The 21778-nt window shown below is 39.7% G+C and overlaps 1 protein-coding gene across 1 annotated transcript in view; it reads left to right on the top strand.

The window, feature by feature from the left end:
• The window catches only part of LOC114431550 (protein FAM19A5-like), a 130910-nt gene that overhangs the window by 80488 nt on the left and 28644 nt on the right, over positions 1–21778 (top strand). The gene's annotated exons all lie outside the window — the stretch shown is intronic.

Below are 21778 nucleotides of genomic sequence, written 5' to 3'. Positions count from 1 at the left end.
GTTTTGTCCTGAGGCGTGCTTGACTGACTTTTAGACTGAATCCTGTCGGCCTTGGAAGCACGTGGAGAAAATGACATGTAAAATTAAAGCATGAGAGTGTGGAACTGCAACAACAGTCTCAGGGCAGCTGAGCTTTTTATATGGGGCTTCAGGTGGATGAACTCCAACGTAGAGCAAAGTGGATCACAGAGCTGTCTTTCTGTTCGTAAAAACCTGCACCAAATCTATTTACAGTTGAATCATTTTAAAAAAGAGCTGCAGGGGGAGTTCGAAATCCCACACCAACAGATGGGCTTATTTTTCATGAAGAAGTGACTCTACAGAGGATTTCTCAGTGCAGCCAAAGAGCATTTTATTACTATTATCAGTTATTGTAATGAGTATTAACAGAGCTGAAAGAATTATCAGTTAACATCAACAGTGAATTAATTGGGATATTTTGGCAACTGCTTGTTTTCCGTTTTAAAATTATTGAGACAGTTTCAAGCTTCCCAGCTATGAGTGTTTATTTTGTTATTTCTTCTTAATCTAAATATTAGTTTTCAAACCTGGACATATTAAGAAAGTTCACACACTGTGGTCTAAGAAACTGCAACTTACTTTGTTGCAACCCAGCCCTGCTAGGGAAGGGGGAAGTAACATAAACCAGATGGTAGTGGTTAAGCGAGGAGGCTAAAATAAAGCAAAACAAAGAACAACCAAATAACCAAATAACAAAAACAGGCGGTTAACTGAAATAAAAACAACAGGGAACTAAATGAGTGCCTTGGCTAATGCTATCAGCTAGCGAACACAAGCCTCACAGGCACACAAAAGCAAATGTTCATGTTGTGTGCTTATTTTTCAACTTTTTTCAATTGTATCTTAGCTCCAATTCTAATTTATTATAAAGACATGATTAATTATTGAATGCATATTTTTCTAGGGGAAAGTAATAAAGTAACACCTGGCAACTCTTTTAATATAATGTGAAAACATTCTTATGTTTTTGTAGAAATCTGCATAATGTCATGATCTTTTCTATTATTTATTTCATCTTTACAATATTATTTTATGTTTTTAAATAGTTTATATCAAGTAGATACATATAGAGTTGATTGGTGGTTTTCACCTGACATTAATGACTATATAAGAGAAAAACAAAAAACAATGCTGCTTGTTTACAGTGCAGAAAAAGAGGCTCGTTAGTTGTTGCCATGGCATCCTCACATACATAATGAGAAGAAGCTTGGGCTGTGTGCCGAGAGTCCTCGCTCTAATCACCATTCTGACTCCATTAGAGCGTTTCAGAAATCTCACAGACTGACATCTCTGTGTGACATCTTCATCATCATCCCCTCTGCTTCTTTGACCGCCTGTCACTCTCTTTCATGGCTCTGCCTCACTCATGATGTGGCCCCTTCCCGTGGAGGGAGGGGAGATTGTGTGTTCAGGTGAAGGCAGAATAAACGACTCTATTATCTAGAGAGACCTGCGGTGAACTGTACCTCTGGATGTCTTATTTTACCTGTTATTCAACTGTGCCTTCACAGTTGTATCTCTGATTGGAGGAGCTGCGTATCCTCAGTGCTCTGTTTGACCGTTTTTACCCGCTGGTCAAACGAGGAAGCAAAAAAACATTTCGCACTGTGTGTAAATGGAGTTTGTGCAGCGGGCAGAGCTGAACGTGACATTGGAGATCTGACCTTTCTCTAAATTCATTTTCTTCCTGCATTCACTTACACTGAGGTGTGTGTGTGTGCTTTGAAGGAAAATCTGATCTTGTAGACATGACCACCTGGCACTGTGGAGTCACTTCACTGTCCCTGTGCTAGTGAGTAAGCAGTATGCATGTTTCATAAATCCACAGTATCTCGATAATATCAGGAGACGTTTGTCAAGGTGTGAGCTCTGTGGAGCACTGTGGCCTTTTCAGCTAGATACTCTGATATTTTGAAGAGAGCTTAGAGTTACTAGCTAGGAGACCACAGCCTGCAGTAAAAATTTACTGTCAGCTACTGGACTAAACAATAAAAATTATACAGGAAACATATACATATAGAGCATATATATATGTAATAAGGGACACAAAGGAACATAAAAGCTGCTGATATAAAGTCAAAGTATATACAAAACATTTATGTATTCATATTACATATTTTATTTAATTGTAATCAGCTTCTCTTTTATGAAGCAGACCATATATGGTCTTTCTGCATTGCTGCTTAATGCAAAGGCCCTATGATGCAAATGTTAGTGCTGCTCCTACCTGTTTGGGGCTTTGCAGGTTTAATGTCTTCCTGTTTACTTCCTGTTTACATTTGGTAACATTGACTTTGAATTACAAATGACATACTAGTATATATTTTATATGATGATCAGATAATCCACAAGAATAATTAATTCAGGCATACTGCGGTATCATACAAGCAGCACTGGTGTCAATAATAAGAGTGGCACATGAATGAAGTTTGTAAGTGGCCCCAGATTACAGAAAAAAATAACCTTTATGACAACAACAAAAGTTTACAACATGTTCTTCATTGTTAAAATTTTTTACACCTAGATACAATCGTCAGAAGTAAAGGCCAACTTTAGGTTAAAAAAAAAAATTTGACTGGAGTGCTACTATCACCAACAGCTTTAGTAGTGTCCTTAAGACACTTTTAGCTTAGCAAAACCTGCTAGCAGGATAGGGTGATATATCATATTATTTTGAGATAATAGAGATGAGAGTTTTTACAGATCTTAATATTGTGTGAATATTGTCTGCATTGTTACATTGTAGAAAATAATAATACACACTCACACACACACCAGCCTTTATTGTTGTTCACGTTACAAAATCCCACAACTTAATATTATTGCCATGCAAATCTGTGATGCTTGTCTTATTTCATGTTGTTCAGACTCTGCTCGCTCTCGGGATGTTGAAGAAGGTGTGAGGAGATGACAGAAAAGACCTCAAAAACCACAAATGGTTTTCAATCAGTTTTAATCTACTTGAGTCCTTCAGGTCTGCTCTCTGTTGTAATGTGCCTTCGCCTTGGCTGACACGATCTGTGTCCTTCATGCTTCAGACTCTGTTCGCATCGGACATATCGTGCATACGGGATAATCCGGCGCTCCATCATCAGCTTCCAGGACAGTACCTGGTAATGAAAACAGCAGGAGGGCTGATGTGGTTTTGATCCTGAGGAGTCATCCTCTGTTGTTGTCCTTTTTGTCGCTCTGTGTGTGTTTATTGCTTTGAGGAGGTAGAAAAGGGAGATAAGCCATCAATGTGATAAGCTCTCTGCTGCTGCGCTGTTTGATGTGTGAGTCCATGAGTCCACTAGTTGGGGAAAAAAGAAAAATAAACCCTCCAGAACTGCATTTTTTTCTGACCGTCTCTCTTACTCTGTTACTTCTTTCCTTCTCTCTGCTCTTTGCTTTTTATTTTGTGTCACAACTATCTCACTTTCAGCTCTCTCTCTCTCTACTGTATCCTCTCTATGGCGCTACCCATTTGAGGCCTGCATCGCACCCTAGTGTTGCATAAGTACACCCTCTAGTCACTGCAATTTCATGCTCTTGAGCCTTTTTACATCTGCGCTTGATGACTTCTAAGAGACATATTGATTCTTATTAGTGGAGTGAGAGACTGTTAGAGAGAAGCAGAGTTACCTACTCTTACTGGCTGCAGGGGTGACCGAGCTACAGAGGCAGCCAGCTCCAGAGACTTAGAGAGGGGCTTGTTGCTGGGTCAGTGTAGCTGCGGCGGTGGAAGTGGCAGCTCTGCAGGGAGTCCCTGCCTGAGCTGAATGTTTATGTTTTATCTACTCTTGCTAACATTGTGACAAATTGATCAGCTTGAAGTTCAGCTTCTTTTTTTAATGTTAAATGTTCTGAATTTATGTTTTAAAATGATATTCACCTAACCTCTTACCCTTAACCAGCAATTTTTTTATCCAAAGTCCTAGTCCTGGGTGGGTGAAAAAAACACAGTTTCTCAAGTACTTGAAACTCCACTGTGTTGCATACCATTGCCATCTACCTCCTTATCAGTCCCATCATTGGATAACATCAGACGTAACATAATGTCTTATGTCAGGAAATAAGTATGTATGTTAGCAAAAAGCACACACTTTTGACCAAATGTGGTCATAAGGACATGTTGCCTGGCTCTTAAGGTGTTAAATGCTTCCTACTTTGATGCCAGATGCTAGCTGTGACACAGTGAGCACAAGCAAAACAGATTAAACTAAAAGGTGCTTTAATATTACGAGTAGGAGCAGGAGGTTTGAGAGAATGTTTGTTTACCTTTATAACAAATGAATTGTTCAGGTAAACCTATGCACCAGCTTTTGGTGGTATATTGGCTCCCAATAATCACAACGTAATAGTACACCAGTTATTTATTTATTTATTTATTTTTAGAAAATATGATTCAGTTTAATTTTACACTTATGAACAACAATCAATAATCATACTTTTTCCCAACATTACCCTGTAAAGTTTTGAATGCAGTATTGAGTAAGTCATAATGGCATTTCTACTTTTACTTGACAAACACGTGACTATCATTTCTATGGCAGCATTACATGCTGTAAAATTTCTTCTTCTCCCTGTAGACACACATCCCTGGGTAGCTTGCATATGAGGAATTGTTCCAGTGAATCAGGCAGCGATAGAGACAACAGTATGCATCAGACGCAGTCTCTGGGCTAGTAGACAGTACCAGAGCTCCAATCATACTGCATCAGCCCACTGGTTTGATTTGATCCAGTGAGGAAAGGAGGGGGTCCCTCTGTTGGGAAAACATGTCATGTCATCTCTGTTAGTGAGTTAGCAAGCTATCTGCTACCACAGTACCCTCCAGAGGGACCAGGGACCGGAAAGAATGGTCCACTGGAGAATGTGTAATGTCACTCCTTTGTTCTATTTTCGAAGGATTTTCCTTCGTTCTGTTACACATACGCGCCAGCTGAAATGGTCAGCTTCGATTCTGTACTGTACATACAGGTCTGTCTCTGTCCATGGTGCTGAAATGGTCAGCTTCGATTCTGTACTGTACAGACAGGTCTGTCTCTGTCCATGGTGCTGAAATGGTCAGCTTTGATTCTGTACTGTACAGACAGGTCTGTCTCTGAAGACGGATGGCCATGGGCTGCAGCCTTGTCAAATGGGGGAGAGAGAGAGACGGCGCAGGCAGATGGGGACCGCAGCCTGAGGTGGGATGCTTCACCTTGGGTGTGCTGGCTTGGAGGCTGCAGCCTCTAAAATGGAGCGGGACACAAATCACATGTTGCTTTTTATAGACCAATCACAGACAGTTCATGCAACTTCCCCAGAGTTAAGAATTGTTAAAATTTATTTTGAAGTAACGTGAATCATTTGTATTCACTTTTTAGTATTAGCCTTTCAGTTTATCAATATATTATATTGATATTATATACATGATTTTAAATAAATAACGTAATTAAATATGTGAAATGAAACATAAAGATTTAGCAATAAAATTATGACATTATCTACATTTAATATTAAATTTAGCGTGGATTCATTTATTTAACATATTTATTTTATTCTTTATCAAAGGTTTGGTCCTCCATAGTTTTACATTTTTTTCATTTAAAAGCTAAAAAAAAAAACTGTTTTAAGAATTTTATTATACATTCTCAGAAACTAGGTCATAGAATAACACATTTAGAGAGAGATGAAAAAGGTTGGACCAAGCTCCCAGGCAGTGAGATATAAAGATTTAATTTTTACCACAGTAGTTTTAATCTGAGCTTAAGAACGTCCAAGAACTGTGGTGACATGTCTAGATGCTGTTTCATCACATTTATATTTGGGTTTTTGCTCATTTCTAGGAGTGGAGAATAATTATGAGGGGTGTATCGAACAATATAGGCATTTAGCTTATGTGGTGAATCATAACTTTATACTGTTATTTCTGCAGGAGGTGCTCTAAGAAATTTCACATTATAAGTGAGAGTTAGAATTAGACCGTCTGCTTCATACACTTCTCAAACATTATGAGGAAAGTTGCTGTCAAATTCTGGGTTTTATACCAGACACAGGTCCCAAATGAGCGTCATCTTTTCCCATTCTTCAGGCCCTCTGAATTAAAAAAATAAATGAATAATACACACACACGCTGAAGTGGTTTGCATTTTGCAATATGACAAGCAGAACTATATTACAAAGAATGCTTGTGTTTTCCCCCGTAGGGCGGAAACGCTGACGAGTGTTGTACATTAGCATAAAAATAATGCAAAGTGTCATGCTTTGGCTTCCATTGTGCGGCGGAGTTACAGTAAGTTTTCCATCCATTAACCTTGCATTATGTTGCTTTGTAGCCCGTTCCCTCCTGAATTCCTCAATAAGAAAATCCATTTTTCACACCTATTTGTAAACGGACCATCATTTTTTTTTCTTTTAATTTGTCATTAAATGGTGACATTTGTGTGCATAAACAGATTCTTCAATAAAAAGAAAACATGTTATTTTGAAATTCAGAGATAAACTGAGGTTATATAACCTTAAAAAAATGTTTCCACTGTGCCTCCACATATTTTAAACATCTGAAAATGGAGCTTAAGTGTTTCATCATGTCTTACTTTTGCAAAAACAGATTGCTGCCATATCTTTTTTTTCCTCCAAATGATAGATGTTAACGCAGCCAAACATGAATAAGTGCTCCACTGTGTGTGTGTGTGTGTGTGTGTGTGTGTGTGCAGTCCACGTTCATATGTTGACTGTAAATATTTAATATCCCAGATGATATAGCTCATACAGATGCCATAACGCATCCAGGCAAGCCATTACGCTCTCTCTTAATGAAGCTGCATTATCCACGTATCCCTTCTGCCCGGAACCCATTGCACTCTGCGTTCATAAATCTGCAGGCGCAAAGTGATGAAGTGGACCCAGGTGTTCCAAGGTTCTGAGATGTTGATAACGTCAGGGGTTATTGATGCCCTATTGTTGTGCATCTTACTCTCTGTGTTTTATTGTAATTAATCCGGGTCCAGTGTGAAAAAGGGCACTGAAGTTCTCTTGAAAAGTGCTTGATAAGCGTATATGCATATAATCATGTTAAAAAACTGCCTAAACGTCATTATTTTGACTGCTTTTATTTTGAAAACTTAGCTTACCCAAGCAGCAGAATCATTTACATGTTTTTCCCCCCTTTGGGCTGATTTAATGCCAAATCTGAAGATCAGCTAAGTGTTGGTGAAGAGGGATGTTGGCTCTGTAGATTGCCTCCGTGTGCTCTGTGTGGTTTTTAAATGAGCCATCAGGCTCTTGTGTTGAAGTATTACAGAGCTCTTCAAAAAGCGAGATTCTTTGCAAGGCCAGCTCACCAATCACTCTGTAAGCCCATCAGAGTCATCGTGATATCTCAGCCTTATAAATCTTCAAGAGCTTAGCTGCCTCTACTGTCACTTACTCCAGCATTGTCTTTAACAGCCTTTTTAGAACACACCATGAGTGAGACACAGTATTACACACAGACAGCGTCTTCCCTTCTACCCTCAAGTTCTTCTCTCTTGTAATATCTTCATCTCTGTCAGCACCAGCAGAGGGTGGCGAGGACTCCCAACTAACACCCACACACCTCTAACCGTCTCCTCATGGGCACAGTCGTGGTTGATGGTCCGTGCCCTCACTGTCTCCACCTCACTGATCTAATTGGATGAGAACCCCCCCCCCCAACGTGTATGCATGTCCAACGGGCGATGTGTGTTCACAAGGTTACAGGGTGTGAACAATTAATAAATAATTACTGCTTCTAAGGAGACTCTCGGCCACAGTTTGCAGCAGGAGGAGGGGGGCAATAAGTCTTAACTACACCTGATATTCAAAGGTACACAGCATGAGCAGACTGTTAATATGTATATAATGTTCTAAAGTGTAAACAAATATCTCTTTTTAATTATGAGATAATAGTTTTTCCTCAAACTTTAATTAAAACTTACATTTGATGGAGTAAATAACCACTCGGCGCTCAGGCCCTAATGACTCCTTTAAACCTACTTTTTTGTGGAAAAACAGGCGTGAAGACAGGCAGTCTCACTTCCAGATAAACACTGACAGGCACTAAAAAACAGTCCATAAAAGGGCTACTGTACACGGTAGAGAATCCAGGAACACAATACAACCAGGTAGGGGTCAAAATCATACAACTAATTTCAACCCAGGAAGAGCTATAGATAGAGGGTCAGGCCGAGTCATTTAAGTCCAATACAAATCAAGGTCAACACACCAGAGATGTGAGCATCAAAGGTAACATTGGCAAGGTAGGAGCAATGGTTGAATTGCTCAAGATTTTACCCTCTTTAAAAATCCCAAATCCAGCCTTTACAGCAATACATGCATGACATATGACAAATGTATGTGACATATGTCCCAGGAAATGTGTAGCACCACTTTGTATAAAGAGTTTGTATGAAGTAGCAAAACTCTTGCAATTCATTAGATAACCACTAGAGGCTTCTTCCAAATAGTGTTAAATTATATTCTTTTTAGTCATGATTAGGTTTGGGCAATAACCCAACAAAGTAATGTTCAGTCTTCACTCTGGTGACTAGTCCTATCCTGAACATGTTTGACACGCAGTGTATAGAAATGGGTGGTAGAAGTTTCTTTTCAAGGGGTTAATAATCCCTATGGTGTAGTCTCTATAGTCTAAGCTAAAAACACATGTGTTTGACATGAGAACAATTGGCTGCAGAAGTTATAACTAAAAGCTAAAATGCAGGAAATAACACAAAAGCAGCATATACAACATCCACAGTTTTTCAAGTCATTGCTTTGTCATCACCTCAGGAAATAATTAAATAAAATGTTGTCATCTGAAGCATTTCAGACATCATTAAGGAGCCCAGAAAATGTTTATATTCTTTATCATAATATATATAGTAGTATAGTATAGTATATTTTTCCCCTCCTAGCCAAGATTAAGATTCAGAAAAGGAAGCTTGTTTTTCAGTAATTTTCCATATTTTTTTAATGTCTGCAACAACCTCTGTGAAAAATGCCTGCTGGTGGATTGTTAGGCTGCTTTTTTGCCGCCAATTCATGATGGAAGCTCAGATGAGGTCAATAATCCCCCGAGTCCTGCGTGGCGTTTGATTTCCGCTGTTGATGGAGGATAAAGCTGAGAAAAGGGGCTGCAAGTGTTCACTCACTGATTCGGTGGCTCTGCTCACTCACTCACATCTCCTATCCAACACACACATGAGCCCGCCTGGCACAGACAGAAGAAGAACTTTTCCCTTTTTAACCCCCATTACTCACGAGGTGCTGATTCCATATGATGGGTGTCAGAGCCCTGCAGTGTACATCTCCTCCACTCTCCTGCAACCACTCGTCTTCCTTTCATCTCTACATTCACTCTACTGATTACACTTACTTTTATCCTTTTCTTTTCAAGAGTCAGACAGTTGTAGTCCAAGTTGAATATATGGGTGGATGAAAGGTTGGATGGACTGGATGCAGCGGGGACACATGTGATGCTCCGGCAACATGATATTACCACTCTGCCGGGAGTCGAGGTTCTTACGCTAGCTTTGACTGCTGGGGACGTGAGGGGAAAGTCAATGGAAGAGGGAAAAGGGGAGGTCATATGTACTAGTCTTTATTCCTCCAGTGTCAAAACACAACCCAGTGAAAGCAATTACCCGCTGCTTTATATCATTTAATTAAGCTTATATTGGCTGATTTTCAGTTTCAATGATAAGGAACAAGATGGAGCGGATTTTTTTGGGGATATGTTTTGTTTAAAGGATGAAGGAACTGAGACTGCGGCCTTTACATGATTGGAAGGTGGTGTCTGTGTGTGTGAGGCTGCAGCAGGAAGCAATTTGGTGGTCACTGGATGTAAATATAACACGGTTGTGATTATTCTTTATCTTCCTCATTAAAGCGGAGGAACAGCTGCACGAGTACACTGGGCAGCTAAAGAAGGGAGGCACTCTATTGTGACTGAAATGATAAAATGCATAATTAGGTAGTCAGTGTTGTGTTCCATCTCTCTCTCTCTCTCTCTCTCTCTCTCTCTCTCTCTTCACTTTCTTTCTTTCTCCCTCGCTCTGTCTTGCGCTGATAGGTGCAACTCTGTGTTTCCTCTCCATTTTCAAAAATGATGTTGTTCATTAATGCAATAGCATCTCACGTAGACCCCTCTCTCTTCTTTGCCGCCGCGTTTTGTCTTTGGTAATTTACCTTTATTGGCTGGCTTAGCAATTTCATCTGAACATGGGTTCATTTAATAATGTATGCATCTCGTTGTGTACCGTACCGAGCCCCACCTGTAATTGCCGTGCAGCTGGGTGCACTCGACTGAATGGATGCACCAGCTGAATGCAAAGGGCTCGATGTGGAAGACAAGAAAACAAAGAATATTACAACTGGAAGAGCAAACAGCTCTGTTTGTGTTGGCTTTTTATCTTGTTGTCATGTTAGGCAGTTGACATAAAGATATTTAAAGTAACTGTGTGATGTGTTCTACAATAGGATTCCTACCTCTCTTATGTGAGCACAGTAAACATGTACCGTAGGTTGGTGCCAGCAGCCAGTTTGCCTAGCTTAGAACAATATAAGATAAAGAAAGAAGACACATAAAGAGCCTCTAAAGTTCACTTACCTACACATCATGTTATGTAAGACTATTTCATACACAAGTTCAAAATTCAAAATTAAACAGGGGTCATATACCTTCCTAGATGTGTAACAGTGTGTATTTATATAGCCCACACAAGCAAACATACCATTGGTGCAACTTAGGGTTAAGTGCTCTGCCCAAACACACCGGCATGCCATACGATTACCATAGACTGCAAATAAAGATGGACAAATCCTTTATGGTAATTGTGGTGCCATCTTTGCAGCTCCAGTCTCACACAGACTGCTAATCCAAAAACAGAAGCAAGACTGCACCACTCCTCTAACTGTGAGGCATGATAACATTTCCACCTTGCATAAATATCATAAACAGACAAATTATTATAAAAACTGGAGCTGTTTTCTGTACAATGTTGTAAACATGTTTATTTCTAATATAAAGTTGGAGGTCTGTGAGGATTGACTCACCCTCAAGTGGCCTTTTTAAGGAACTTCTCTTTTACAGTTTGCCAAAAAAAAAGTCACCATTTTTGTCTTATACTAAACTTAGCTAGCATAAAGCAAACATTTTTGTGAACATTCTTTGTGTATCATCCAGACTTACCTCCTATATGCCCTGTGTTGTTGTATTTGTGTGTGTGTACTGTCCTGAAACACAACTGCAGTCACCCTCCACTCTCATCTAATTGTTCTGCAAAGCCCCGCGAGGAGGATCGTGGTCACAGTTGTCTTTGTCCTTGGGTTGGAGCACCACTGGCTCACCTTGCCAGTAATAAAAAAAAAAAAACAGCCAGGCCTTCTGTTAAGTGCACACGCACATAAAAAAAGTGTGTGTGTGTGCAGACAGGTATATGTTAGTGTCCCTCAGTAGGAGGACAGACATCATTATCGCCACCCTTCACACACCATCCTATCCAGGGGAACCTTTTAATCTCCCTGTTAAAAAAAAAAAGAATAAACTCAGATGAAGTAAAATAGAACCCCTCCCCCCCCGCCTATGTGTCATCCTTTGCTGTCGCGTGGGGGCAATTTTTATAAGAGCCAGTTATGGGACATCACATGGCCAAAATAATATTAGTGTGGCGGTGACAGGCATGTGAAGGCAAGATGAATCTAGGATAAAAATAAAGGCAAATGAATACAAATGGAGTCTCCTTCACCTAGAGGGGGGAATAAATCATATGTGGACTAATGTGGTGTGTTCGCTCTCCTTCTCTCTTTGACGCTTTTTCGCTATCTAACACAGACTCTCTCTCTCTCTCGTTCTCTCCATCCCTTTTTCTCCCTGCCTTTCATTTCCCAACTCACTCCATCTGATTAAGTTAGCTACAAAGTGTCCTTCTGTATTAATAATCCGCTCAGCGAGGTGAGGGTGAGAGCAGAGGTATTTACTGTATATAGGTGTCAGGATGTCACTGTGGAGAAATGCAGCAGACTTTGCCACTAAGGAGAATGTATGTGTCGTGAGGAATGTGTGTCTGCTTGTGACACACAAAATAATCACACACAAAAACCTCTTAAATCAGGAGTGCTCTCATGCTGTAGTAGCACATTTACATTAGTGAAATCCTGCTTTTCAAAAATATTTAAAGCAGCAGTTGTAATTTTAACAGAGCTGCTATCTTACTCTGACATCTACCGTATGCTGTGTTTTGACTTTCAGTTGTAATAGTTAATTGCTAAAAGCACCCATGGATTTAATTTGGCTTATTAACCTGATTAAATTCTTCCATGTTAATAACAGTTTGTCTGTTCATGTTTTTTTCTCTGCCCTCCCTTTAACTACTACTGTACTGCCTTACAAAGCCCCAAATTCAGTTATATTTAAGGAAAATCAGCATACATAAATTGATTTGTTATGTAGAGACAGACAGCCTGACTGCTATTGGAGGGGAAACTACTGCTAGTGCTAGCTAAACTGCATTTAATTTAGCCTAAGCTGTGTGTGTGTGTGACATTACTACATTAATAATAATCAAATTTGCAATTAAAAATTCAGTGTAGAAATTTGATAAATAATTACTGATGTCTGGATCTTTTCTTTGCCCTTGTTGGCTTCCCTACGCACCTATACTGTAACATCTAGTATAGACATGCATCTGAAATCCTTGCATCAGCTGGCTGGACAAGATTAATCAGTCCCAGTGAATGTAGCTATTAGAAAATATCTTTGCAACGATTATTATGTGACTTTAATTATATGCACTTTAAAAACAGTACTGAGACCCAGACCTCAGGGATTTCAATGGTATGGCAATGCCTTCATGTAACTATGGACCATTAATTATGTGAAAAACAATAAAAATAATTGTATAAAATAAATATTTTATAACCAAGGTTATTTTACTTTGAAGATTGCATTACATAGTCATTGCATAATATTACATATACATAACATATATATAATACATAATATTTCATGCATTTTGCAGGTGTGCACTTTGGCACTTGCTTGCTGTTTCAGTGGTTCCCTGTTGGCACTTTAATCCATGCAGTAATCCACATGATTCCCCGTGTCCATCTGAATGTGTTTTATTAATTCCATTAATTCCATTCAGTTGTCCATCCTGATGTTAGTGTGGATTATAAATCTCCTGACACCACTTTGAACATACGACAATGGAAGTATGCCAGTGCACGCAAACTGGAGAGCAAACTGTGCCACGACGGACTGTCCACTTTGCCATCTGACAGGCAGAAGTGAGGCTACTACATTGTGGAGAGGAAACTGGAACGGAGTCTGATGTGACATTTTGTGAATGGATGACTCACAAAGTGGAATGGGCACGTGTGAGGGCATGTGTGTGTGCATCGCAGCTACTGCACGGACAAGGTTATGACTTGTAATGACAGGGAAAACGTGGGCAAGAAGTCAGGCCAGCCTCACGGGCAAAGCTCTGGCTTGTGACTACCTGTGAAAAGCATGAAGGGGTAAACTGCATTTAATGTCATGAATTCGTCTTTACCTTACCCATTGACCCTGTTTTACTGCAAAACCTTAATCAGTATTTTTTATGCTAAATGCAGCTGCGATTAAAAACAACACTTACAGCAGGCCAAAATGAAAGTGCAAGTGAAAACAAAACAGCTCACGGTGAACTTCAGACTTCTGAGTGAAAGTCCACAACATGGAATACCCTTTCGCCATCTCCTACCCACCTCCAAACGTCTTCTGGATGTGTTATTGACCAAATGTGGCATTTTATTTTATTTTTGTTGCCTGTGTTGGGCAGGTTTCTTAAAGACCATATTGCTGCACAGTAACCTACTTACTTACTGAAGAGCTCACTAAATATTTGCTATCCTTTCCACTCATCACAATGGTGTCCATGGCAACAGTCTGTAATACATAGCAAAGTCTGTTCTTTAGCATTAACAGACGACGTTATGCCCAGTTTGACTAATCTAAACGATTAAAATTTGAGTATTAAAGAGTATTAAAACATTTAAAACTGCTGCCCTTTTTTTCCCATGAGAAATGGATAAACTGTGGCGTAATGAGACCAGGCTAGACTTATTTTCAGGGAGTGGAGGGCACGTCCCGATTGATAGATGGAAGAGGAAGAGGTAAAGCCTCACATCAGGTGATTTCGTGTGTTGTGTGCACAGCCGCTGGCAAGCAAACCTTGCTCCCTGCAAATCTCTCCGAGGCTAAACTGAGGCCAGAGGTTTGGTCCTGAGGGGAACAACAATTTGTATGAGCACTTACCGTGGATATAGCACTTAAAAGGCCAGGCCTGTGTGTGTGTGAGAAGTGTTTTTGTGTCCCCAAATATTTTTATTTTATTTTTTTTTGCCAAACGCTTGTTTGATGAATTCTGGCAATCAACACACCATGATTATTACTGTTAAAGAATACAAGTGTGCCTTTATTCTGTCTTTAACACATTAATTAAATTGCATTGATTTGTTGACATTAGTTCTGCCATTTCATATATACATACACATACATATTCATACATACATATATATATATATAGATATACATATATCTATATATATATATATATATATATATATATATATATATATATATATATATATATATATATATAGTATGTGATAACAATTTACTTGTGCCAGATACAAAAATAAAGGGTTATTCACTGCAGAAAATAAAATCTTCAGTCAGTTTGTGGACGAGGCCAAAAGTACTTTGTACCAACAATTATTTGCGCAAACATTCCAAGGTGATAATTAACTTGACTAGTCACCAAAATGTGGCCTCTGATTTTTTGTCCTTCCTTTTCAAAAAAGGAAAAAGCAGCACCAGCATCCCAACAGGCTTCTTCTTCTTTTTTTTTAAAGGGGCCCCATTTCAATAGGTCTGTTGTGGGGAAGTGAATCACTCTGAGCTTTCACCCTCAGCAGCTCAAAGACAGCACAGAGTATTCACTGAGGCCTGTGCAATTGAAAATTTGATCAATAACGCTACACCTTCTCCTGTCTGTCCAAAATAGCTCCTCATTTTCCAGCTATGAGTCACATTACACACTGAGCATGCTAAAACATGTACACACATACAATCTCCTTTCTAAACACGACTGTCTTAATCAAGACCTAATCTTAATTTTAGTCATTTAAAAAAAATGTTCTCTGTTGTGAGATCAGACACTGGAGACAAGGATAGAGGTGCTCTCACAAACAATCAAAGGTATTTAGGTAAACAGGTCGTATATTATTATGTGGAGTCCAGCTGTGTAGGATGGAGCTGCAGTAATGAGACCCACCCCCTCATCACTGGCACTAATTACACTCATTAATAACAATGAGTTCATTTTCACGGTGATACAATGTATGTTATTTATGAGCTACATGTCCATGATGGAGGTGATGGAGAGTGGAGCAGACAGAGAGGTCAGGGAGATGAACATAAGAAAAGTTTTCACAAACTGTAGCATTCAGCAAAAGCTATTCTTTTTTTGTATTTCGCTATTTGTTTGGTATTAGCTCTATGATTTAATTTTGTTTGTACTGCATGTGCTCCTTCTCGTTAGCTACGCCAAAAGTTTATGAACTGATGGTTAGCATAAGCTTAGGGTGTTATCCGGTTTAAGTATGCTGACAAGAACTCCAGGGCTCTCACTTATTGGAAACACAGCAACCCTACAGGTGAGGGACAGGTAGACATTCCCTCCTGGTTATAACTTGAAACCCCTGATCCTGATAATAAGAACATATCACATTGTACATGTTTATTTTCTGACTCTACATTTGATAAATCAACTCGGAAAGATTTTGTCCTAAGGAATTCCTTGCGCATATTACGTTGGATTAAAGTGGCCAATAAAATCCCTAAAGATTCAATATATATTCCAATTTGTCAAAACCCTTTTTTAAGCCAGGGCAATTGGATGTGACGTTTACTATTTGGAAAAGGAAGGGTATCGTAACTCTAGCTGATTTGTATATTGACGGTTATTTTGCCTCGTTTGCCCAATTATGCAATAAATATAACATTCCTAATTCACACTTCTTTCGTTACCTTCAAGTTAGGCATTATGTCAAACAAAGGTTTGAACATTTTGAAACTATTCCAACCTCTCATCCTTTTTATGATAATCTAATGCTTGCTCCAGAGTCAAAACATTTAATAACTAAATTAGTAGATTGTTTCACTGTCTGTGTCTCCTCTGACTTTCTTCGACAAGCCTGGGCTAGTGACCTACAATCGGATGTATCAGCAGAACTTTGGGAGAAAGCCTTGTGACTGGTTTACTCTTGTTCTATTAACACTCGTTATCGTCTGATACAATACAAGGTGATCCATAGATTGCATTATTCAAAGATTAAACTGAACAAAATTTTTCCATCAGTATCTACTCAATGTGATAAATGTTCCTCTGCTGAAGGGTCTTTGGCTCATATGTTTTGGTTCTGCCCTCAATTGTTTGGCTTTTGGTCTGCAGTTTTCAAATGGTATTCCAAATGTTACTCTAAAGATATTTTACTGAACCACAACCTGGCAATATTTGGATGTTCCACAGAGACGTTAGATTACACATCTGACCTGCAAATGGCCCTGCAACTTGGGATGGTGGTTGCGAAAAAAACTTGTTCTACTGGAAATCTACCACTTCCCCAAGTTTTGATCACTGGCTTAAGGAAATGGTGTCTGTAATACAGATTTCCCTTTTTGCCTTCGTCTGGAGAAACAGGATAAACAAGGCATGTGACTATATGGAGACCCTTCTTGGCTCAATGCCTTATAACCACATGATCTGGAGGGATGTTGTATACTTTATGCAATAATATTTTATTTTTATCTTACTCTACTGTACAATACTAGTTGCACACTTTGTCTTATGGTCTGGCAGGTTTTGTTTTTGTTCTCTTTTTCATCTGTGTGTGTTTTTTTCTTGTTTGTAAAGAAAACAATGGAAAAATTAATAAATATAATAATAATAAAAAAAGTATGCTGACAAGTTTGCTAGCTGACAGAAAGTTAAAGTTTGTTAGCTGATAAGAGAACTTTGTTGCCCTTCTTTTTCTTAATGAACACAGTAGTTTGTTGTGGTGAACAAAATGTCAGGGGAAGTACACAAAACAGTACAGACAGGCTGGAAGCGATCGTGACTGATCATGACGCGCTAGGCTGACCATGTCCATTAGTAAGTTAAAGGTTAGCTTGCCTGGAGTTAACCCTGCGAGCAGTCACTACGTCAGCTGGCTTCTGGAATGTCACTCTGTGATGTGACAAGCTGCTTGATGATCCCGCCTGCCCTGCAGATAAATGGTGGCACCCACCTGTGATGCTCAGAGTGGGGCAAGACGTTAAGGAGATGTGGACTTATCAGCCTATTAGGCCAGTGAGGCATCTTTTCTGCTTTATTTTGTGGTCAAAACTCTACTTTGAGAAATAGATGTGCATATATTATGCACTTTGTGTGTATCTTGAAATCACTGTAGTGGATATACTGGAAACATGTTGTGACAGAGCATGTATTCACCATGACATTCACATAGTGTTGGGTCATATGCAGAGTTTGCATTTCCTTTAGTGTGTGTGACTTTGTGATATGTGCAACGGTGCACATGCATAAGTGTGATTCCTGTGGGAGACGACATCATCTCCTGAGACAGGACAAAGTCAATATGGAGAGTTATATGGAGCCCAGAGGGAGCAAGCCACCAGAGGCCAGACTTATACTGACTGATAAAGATGGAGAGGGAAAGAAGAGGCTCTGTGTGTGTGTGTGTGTGTGAGAGAGAGAGAGAGAGAGAGAGAGAGAGAGAGGGAGAGGTGTTTACTGTATATCCAGTACACACAGCTGTTTTCTCACATAACATTCAGCACATGCACAGGTAGAAGTGATGAATTGTACTTTGGTGTTCAGGTGTCGTGTTGTTAATCAAGCATTTGAAGCTGTCTTTTTTCCAGAAACTTCTTCTATCCAATTGGAACTGATTTTTTTGGGAATATTTTGTAGTGTGTGTGTGTGTATGCGTGTGAGTATGTGTGTGTGTGCGCACGCTACATGGCTACGTGTGCACATTAAGTGTGAGGACGACAGGACCAGTGCAATACAGTTAGAAACAGACTCAGTTTCTGAGCTTGTTCAGAATTCAGGTTTTCTGATTGGATTGTGACCATTTTTAAAAGAATGTATTGTATGTATTAAGATATAAATAAATATTTAATAATTATATGTTATTCCTATTAAGCATTATTGCAAATGATCTTTAAAGGGCCTTTTGCTTATATATCATAATATTTCAATGCATGTAATTGTAGACACACTGCACTTTAGTTCCAGTTATAATGTGTAAATGTGCACATTAATTAATCATGGTTTACATTAGTATAGATATATAATAAAAAATGAATGGCTAGTTCTTATAAATACCTTCTAATGTGCATATAGTTTCATAGAAACAAACCTTGCGCTTCCCTTCTTGTTCAGTGCAAAGTGTGTGTCAGTGTGTTGTGCAGTTTTTTCTTCTTTTTGTAACAACTTAAAAAGCCCAGAGAGCCCTAAATTGGTTCTAATGCAATTTTATAATGAAAGGTTGCAGCCATGTTTGATTGGTTGTCAGGTGGTAACACAGGAGTGTCTGTTCACACTGCAACCAAACAAACTCAGGTTTTTTTAAGGAAGAAAACTGTCCCAAATAATTGTAGAAAAGTCCAAAGAATCAGGCAGAACCTGCCACTAAAATCTAATATATATAGACATCTAAATACTGAGCATAAATATACTGAATGGCTACCAAACATGTAGCTATATATGTCATATGAAGAACTAAGAAAACTGTGAGAATCACTACACATATTACAGAAAATGTCACTATTATGCTCACACACGGCTACCTGAACTCTGCCTCCACAGGCACACAGCTGAAGCAGATGCTCAGAACACTGGAGAGAGTGGAATCTCATTTGGTTTAACACAGTCACTCCAAGGTAACATTTGTACATAGAATTAGGAGGAGTGCGACAGCTTTATTGTATGTGTGTGTTTTTGTAGAAAGTAGAAAACAGAATGTTTGAGAAAAGATATCCACCACAGAACTTGTAATAAAAGTTGAACTGACCTAAGGGAGGGAAAAAAAGGAAAGACAGACCCAAACCTCCCTTGTACCTACATTCCCCCATGGTGCCGAGTTGTTGGGCTACCTTTAAATTTGTCCAGGGACAAAGCAGCAGAAGGTATAATCCACCTGCCAGTCCCGTTCAGCATCAACGGCACACTGGCAGAAACATTCTGCCCCCCCACTTAAACACAAAATACCATCAGTGCGGAACAGTAGAACCCATTCTCCTCGCCACTCTTTCACCTCCTGCTTTCTTACTCTGGATTACAAATGCACTATGAGAAAGCGACCTGGGTAGTGGCGTAGAAACAGACAAAGTCGGTGAGAGAAAACAGACAGAGAGGCACCTCAGAGAGTGGGAAAGATGAGTGAAGGACGGAGATAAGAAAAGAGTGAGAAAAGGGTGACGGAGGGGCTCTCCTGCTCATTCACCAGCAGGCTTGCTGGCGTGGAGGCCCCAGGAGAGAGCCGAGATTGATTGGCTCATTTGTATTGGAAAAGTGGATCTTGGAGCCCCCCCTCCAAATAAACCTGTTTCCTTCCAAACCTAATGACAAATGAGCTATTGATTTGTTGTTTACAATGTGAGGTGCACAATGCCCCCTCAGCTCGCGATGATGGACCTCATAATGGCCTGGTCTCCGAAGGTTTACTGTCTCTTCTTGCTGCTAACTGGCAGCTCTCCTTGCCCACTACTCTACTGTATGTGAAACCCTGTTGTTGTTATGTCAAGAACTCGGCTGCTGTGCTCTGCTCCGCGTAAAAAACACAAACATAAGCGATTCTGAAAACTCAAACTCAGACAAAAAGCTTTTGAAAGAAAGGCTAGAAGTGGCACAAATAGTCCTCTTTGCAGGCGTAGCCTGTGTCCTTCACACATGTTAACCATTTTCAGGAAAATAAAAAGAAGATGTCAGGCCTCAAAACATCTTCAAAACATCTTCTGCTGGCTTAGTTCTTGATCGCTGCATCGCTGCAGATGGTGAACGTACTGTAAAGGCATCAGCCGATCGACAGTCCAGTCGCGCGCAGACTTCCTGCTCCGAGCGTCACAACAAGCCGGAGGTTATTGTTCCTCTGACCTTTGCTATTGATCCTCCCTGATCCTTAGAAATGTCAAGTTAAAAACTCCACAACCCACAGCCACACTTTCTAACCGCAGCGCCCACACAAGAACATACAAAAACATACACTCTATGGAACAGGCCCTTTAACCTGATTTCAATGTGAAATGTAATTATAAGACAACTCTACTGTGTGCCAAGTGCATCTAATGGTGATAGTTATTGGTGTATTATCTCTGTCGCTGTGTAATCATCACTCTATTCTTCCACATCTTCATAACACTGTTCATTACCATCAATGAGCTTTTGCTCAAAAGGAGATTGCATTATTGGCTGTTTTAAACAACCACTGTTGAAATTGTCTTGTTGTGTGTTCCTACACACACTTGCCTGAGTCGCATTTGGGTCTTTGAATAGGGAATTACATAAAGTGGTGTTCACTGTCATTATGTGTAAGGACTAAAGGTGAATAGTTAGGTGTCCGCTAACAAAAAATGGAGGGTTTCTATAGGAAAGCCGTGCAGTTTGCAGCAAAGTCGAGGCTTTAGCGGCTGTTTGTGATTTCAAAATCCAAATGTATTTATAGACTTCTATCAATATCAAAAGGAGGAAAGTTAAGAGGAAACAATGCAGAATTCATGAATAATGATCAATAATCATGAGAATTTTCGCTGTTTTTTGAGTACTGAGGATGCTTATTTGTCTGCTGGAAGAGCTGTATTTTGAGGACTGATGTGTATTTGAAGATCCAAAGCCTCATGCAGGAATATATGGATTTAAAAGCTTAATCTGGGCCTGAGCTGTTTAATCCCATGTAAACCAACTTCTTGTGACTGAGTGAGCGGTGGTAAAATCTTAGTGGTAAAAGAGTTTGTTTTTGTTTATAAAGTTCTCCTACAGACGTCTGTAGACTTGTACGGAGGTGTATAAATGTTGACGTGTTCTCTGATATCCACTTTTTAAAAAATAGTCAAAGTCTGAGTAACGAGGTGGGTGCGGGTGGGGGTAAGGGTGGACTTGTACCCAAAGCGGTGGGCTTGAAATTGGAGTACAATACCTTCTTAGTTTTTATCACTGTAGGCCGTACATACCATTCCATTTCCTACCTGCCCACCTGCAGCACAAAGACTATGGCAGGGGGGCACTTGAGGTTTAGTATCAATAAACTGGAGTGGGAAAGTTCTAGTGTTAATCTAAATTTAGCAGTTTGAAATAGAACAATAATAATAAAAAAACACACACAGAAGAAGAAAAAAGATAGAATCAAGAGTAGAGGCAGATTGGCCAGACTTTGATCTGTAACTCAGCACTTTTTTGGCAAGGAGTGAGGGTGAAGGGTGCGGGGGTGGAGGGATTGTGTAGGAGTGAGAGCGAGATTGCTTCCTGATGCAGCTGCCATGCCAGGTTGGGAGGAAAGGAAATGACATCAGACATCAGTGGAGAGGAGAACACAGGAGAGGAGAGGACAGGGAGGATGGATACAGGGCTCAGCCAAGCAGTACTCTAAATACCTAACTAATGTTCCTTGCGGTGCAACTAGAGTCCCGGCTCATTTATTGTCTCAATAAAGCTTGTCTGACGGCCTC

The sequence above is a fragment of the Parambassis ranga genome, chromosome 2 (assembly GCF_900634625.1).
Source record: "Parambassis ranga chromosome 2, fParRan2.1, whole genome shotgun sequence".
In the NCBI taxonomy this organism is placed as follows: Eukaryota; Metazoa; Chordata; class Actinopteri; family Ambassidae; genus Parambassis; species Parambassis ranga.
Note: the sequence above shows the minus strand (reverse complement) of the source record. Positions and strands in the feature narration are given on the sequence as shown.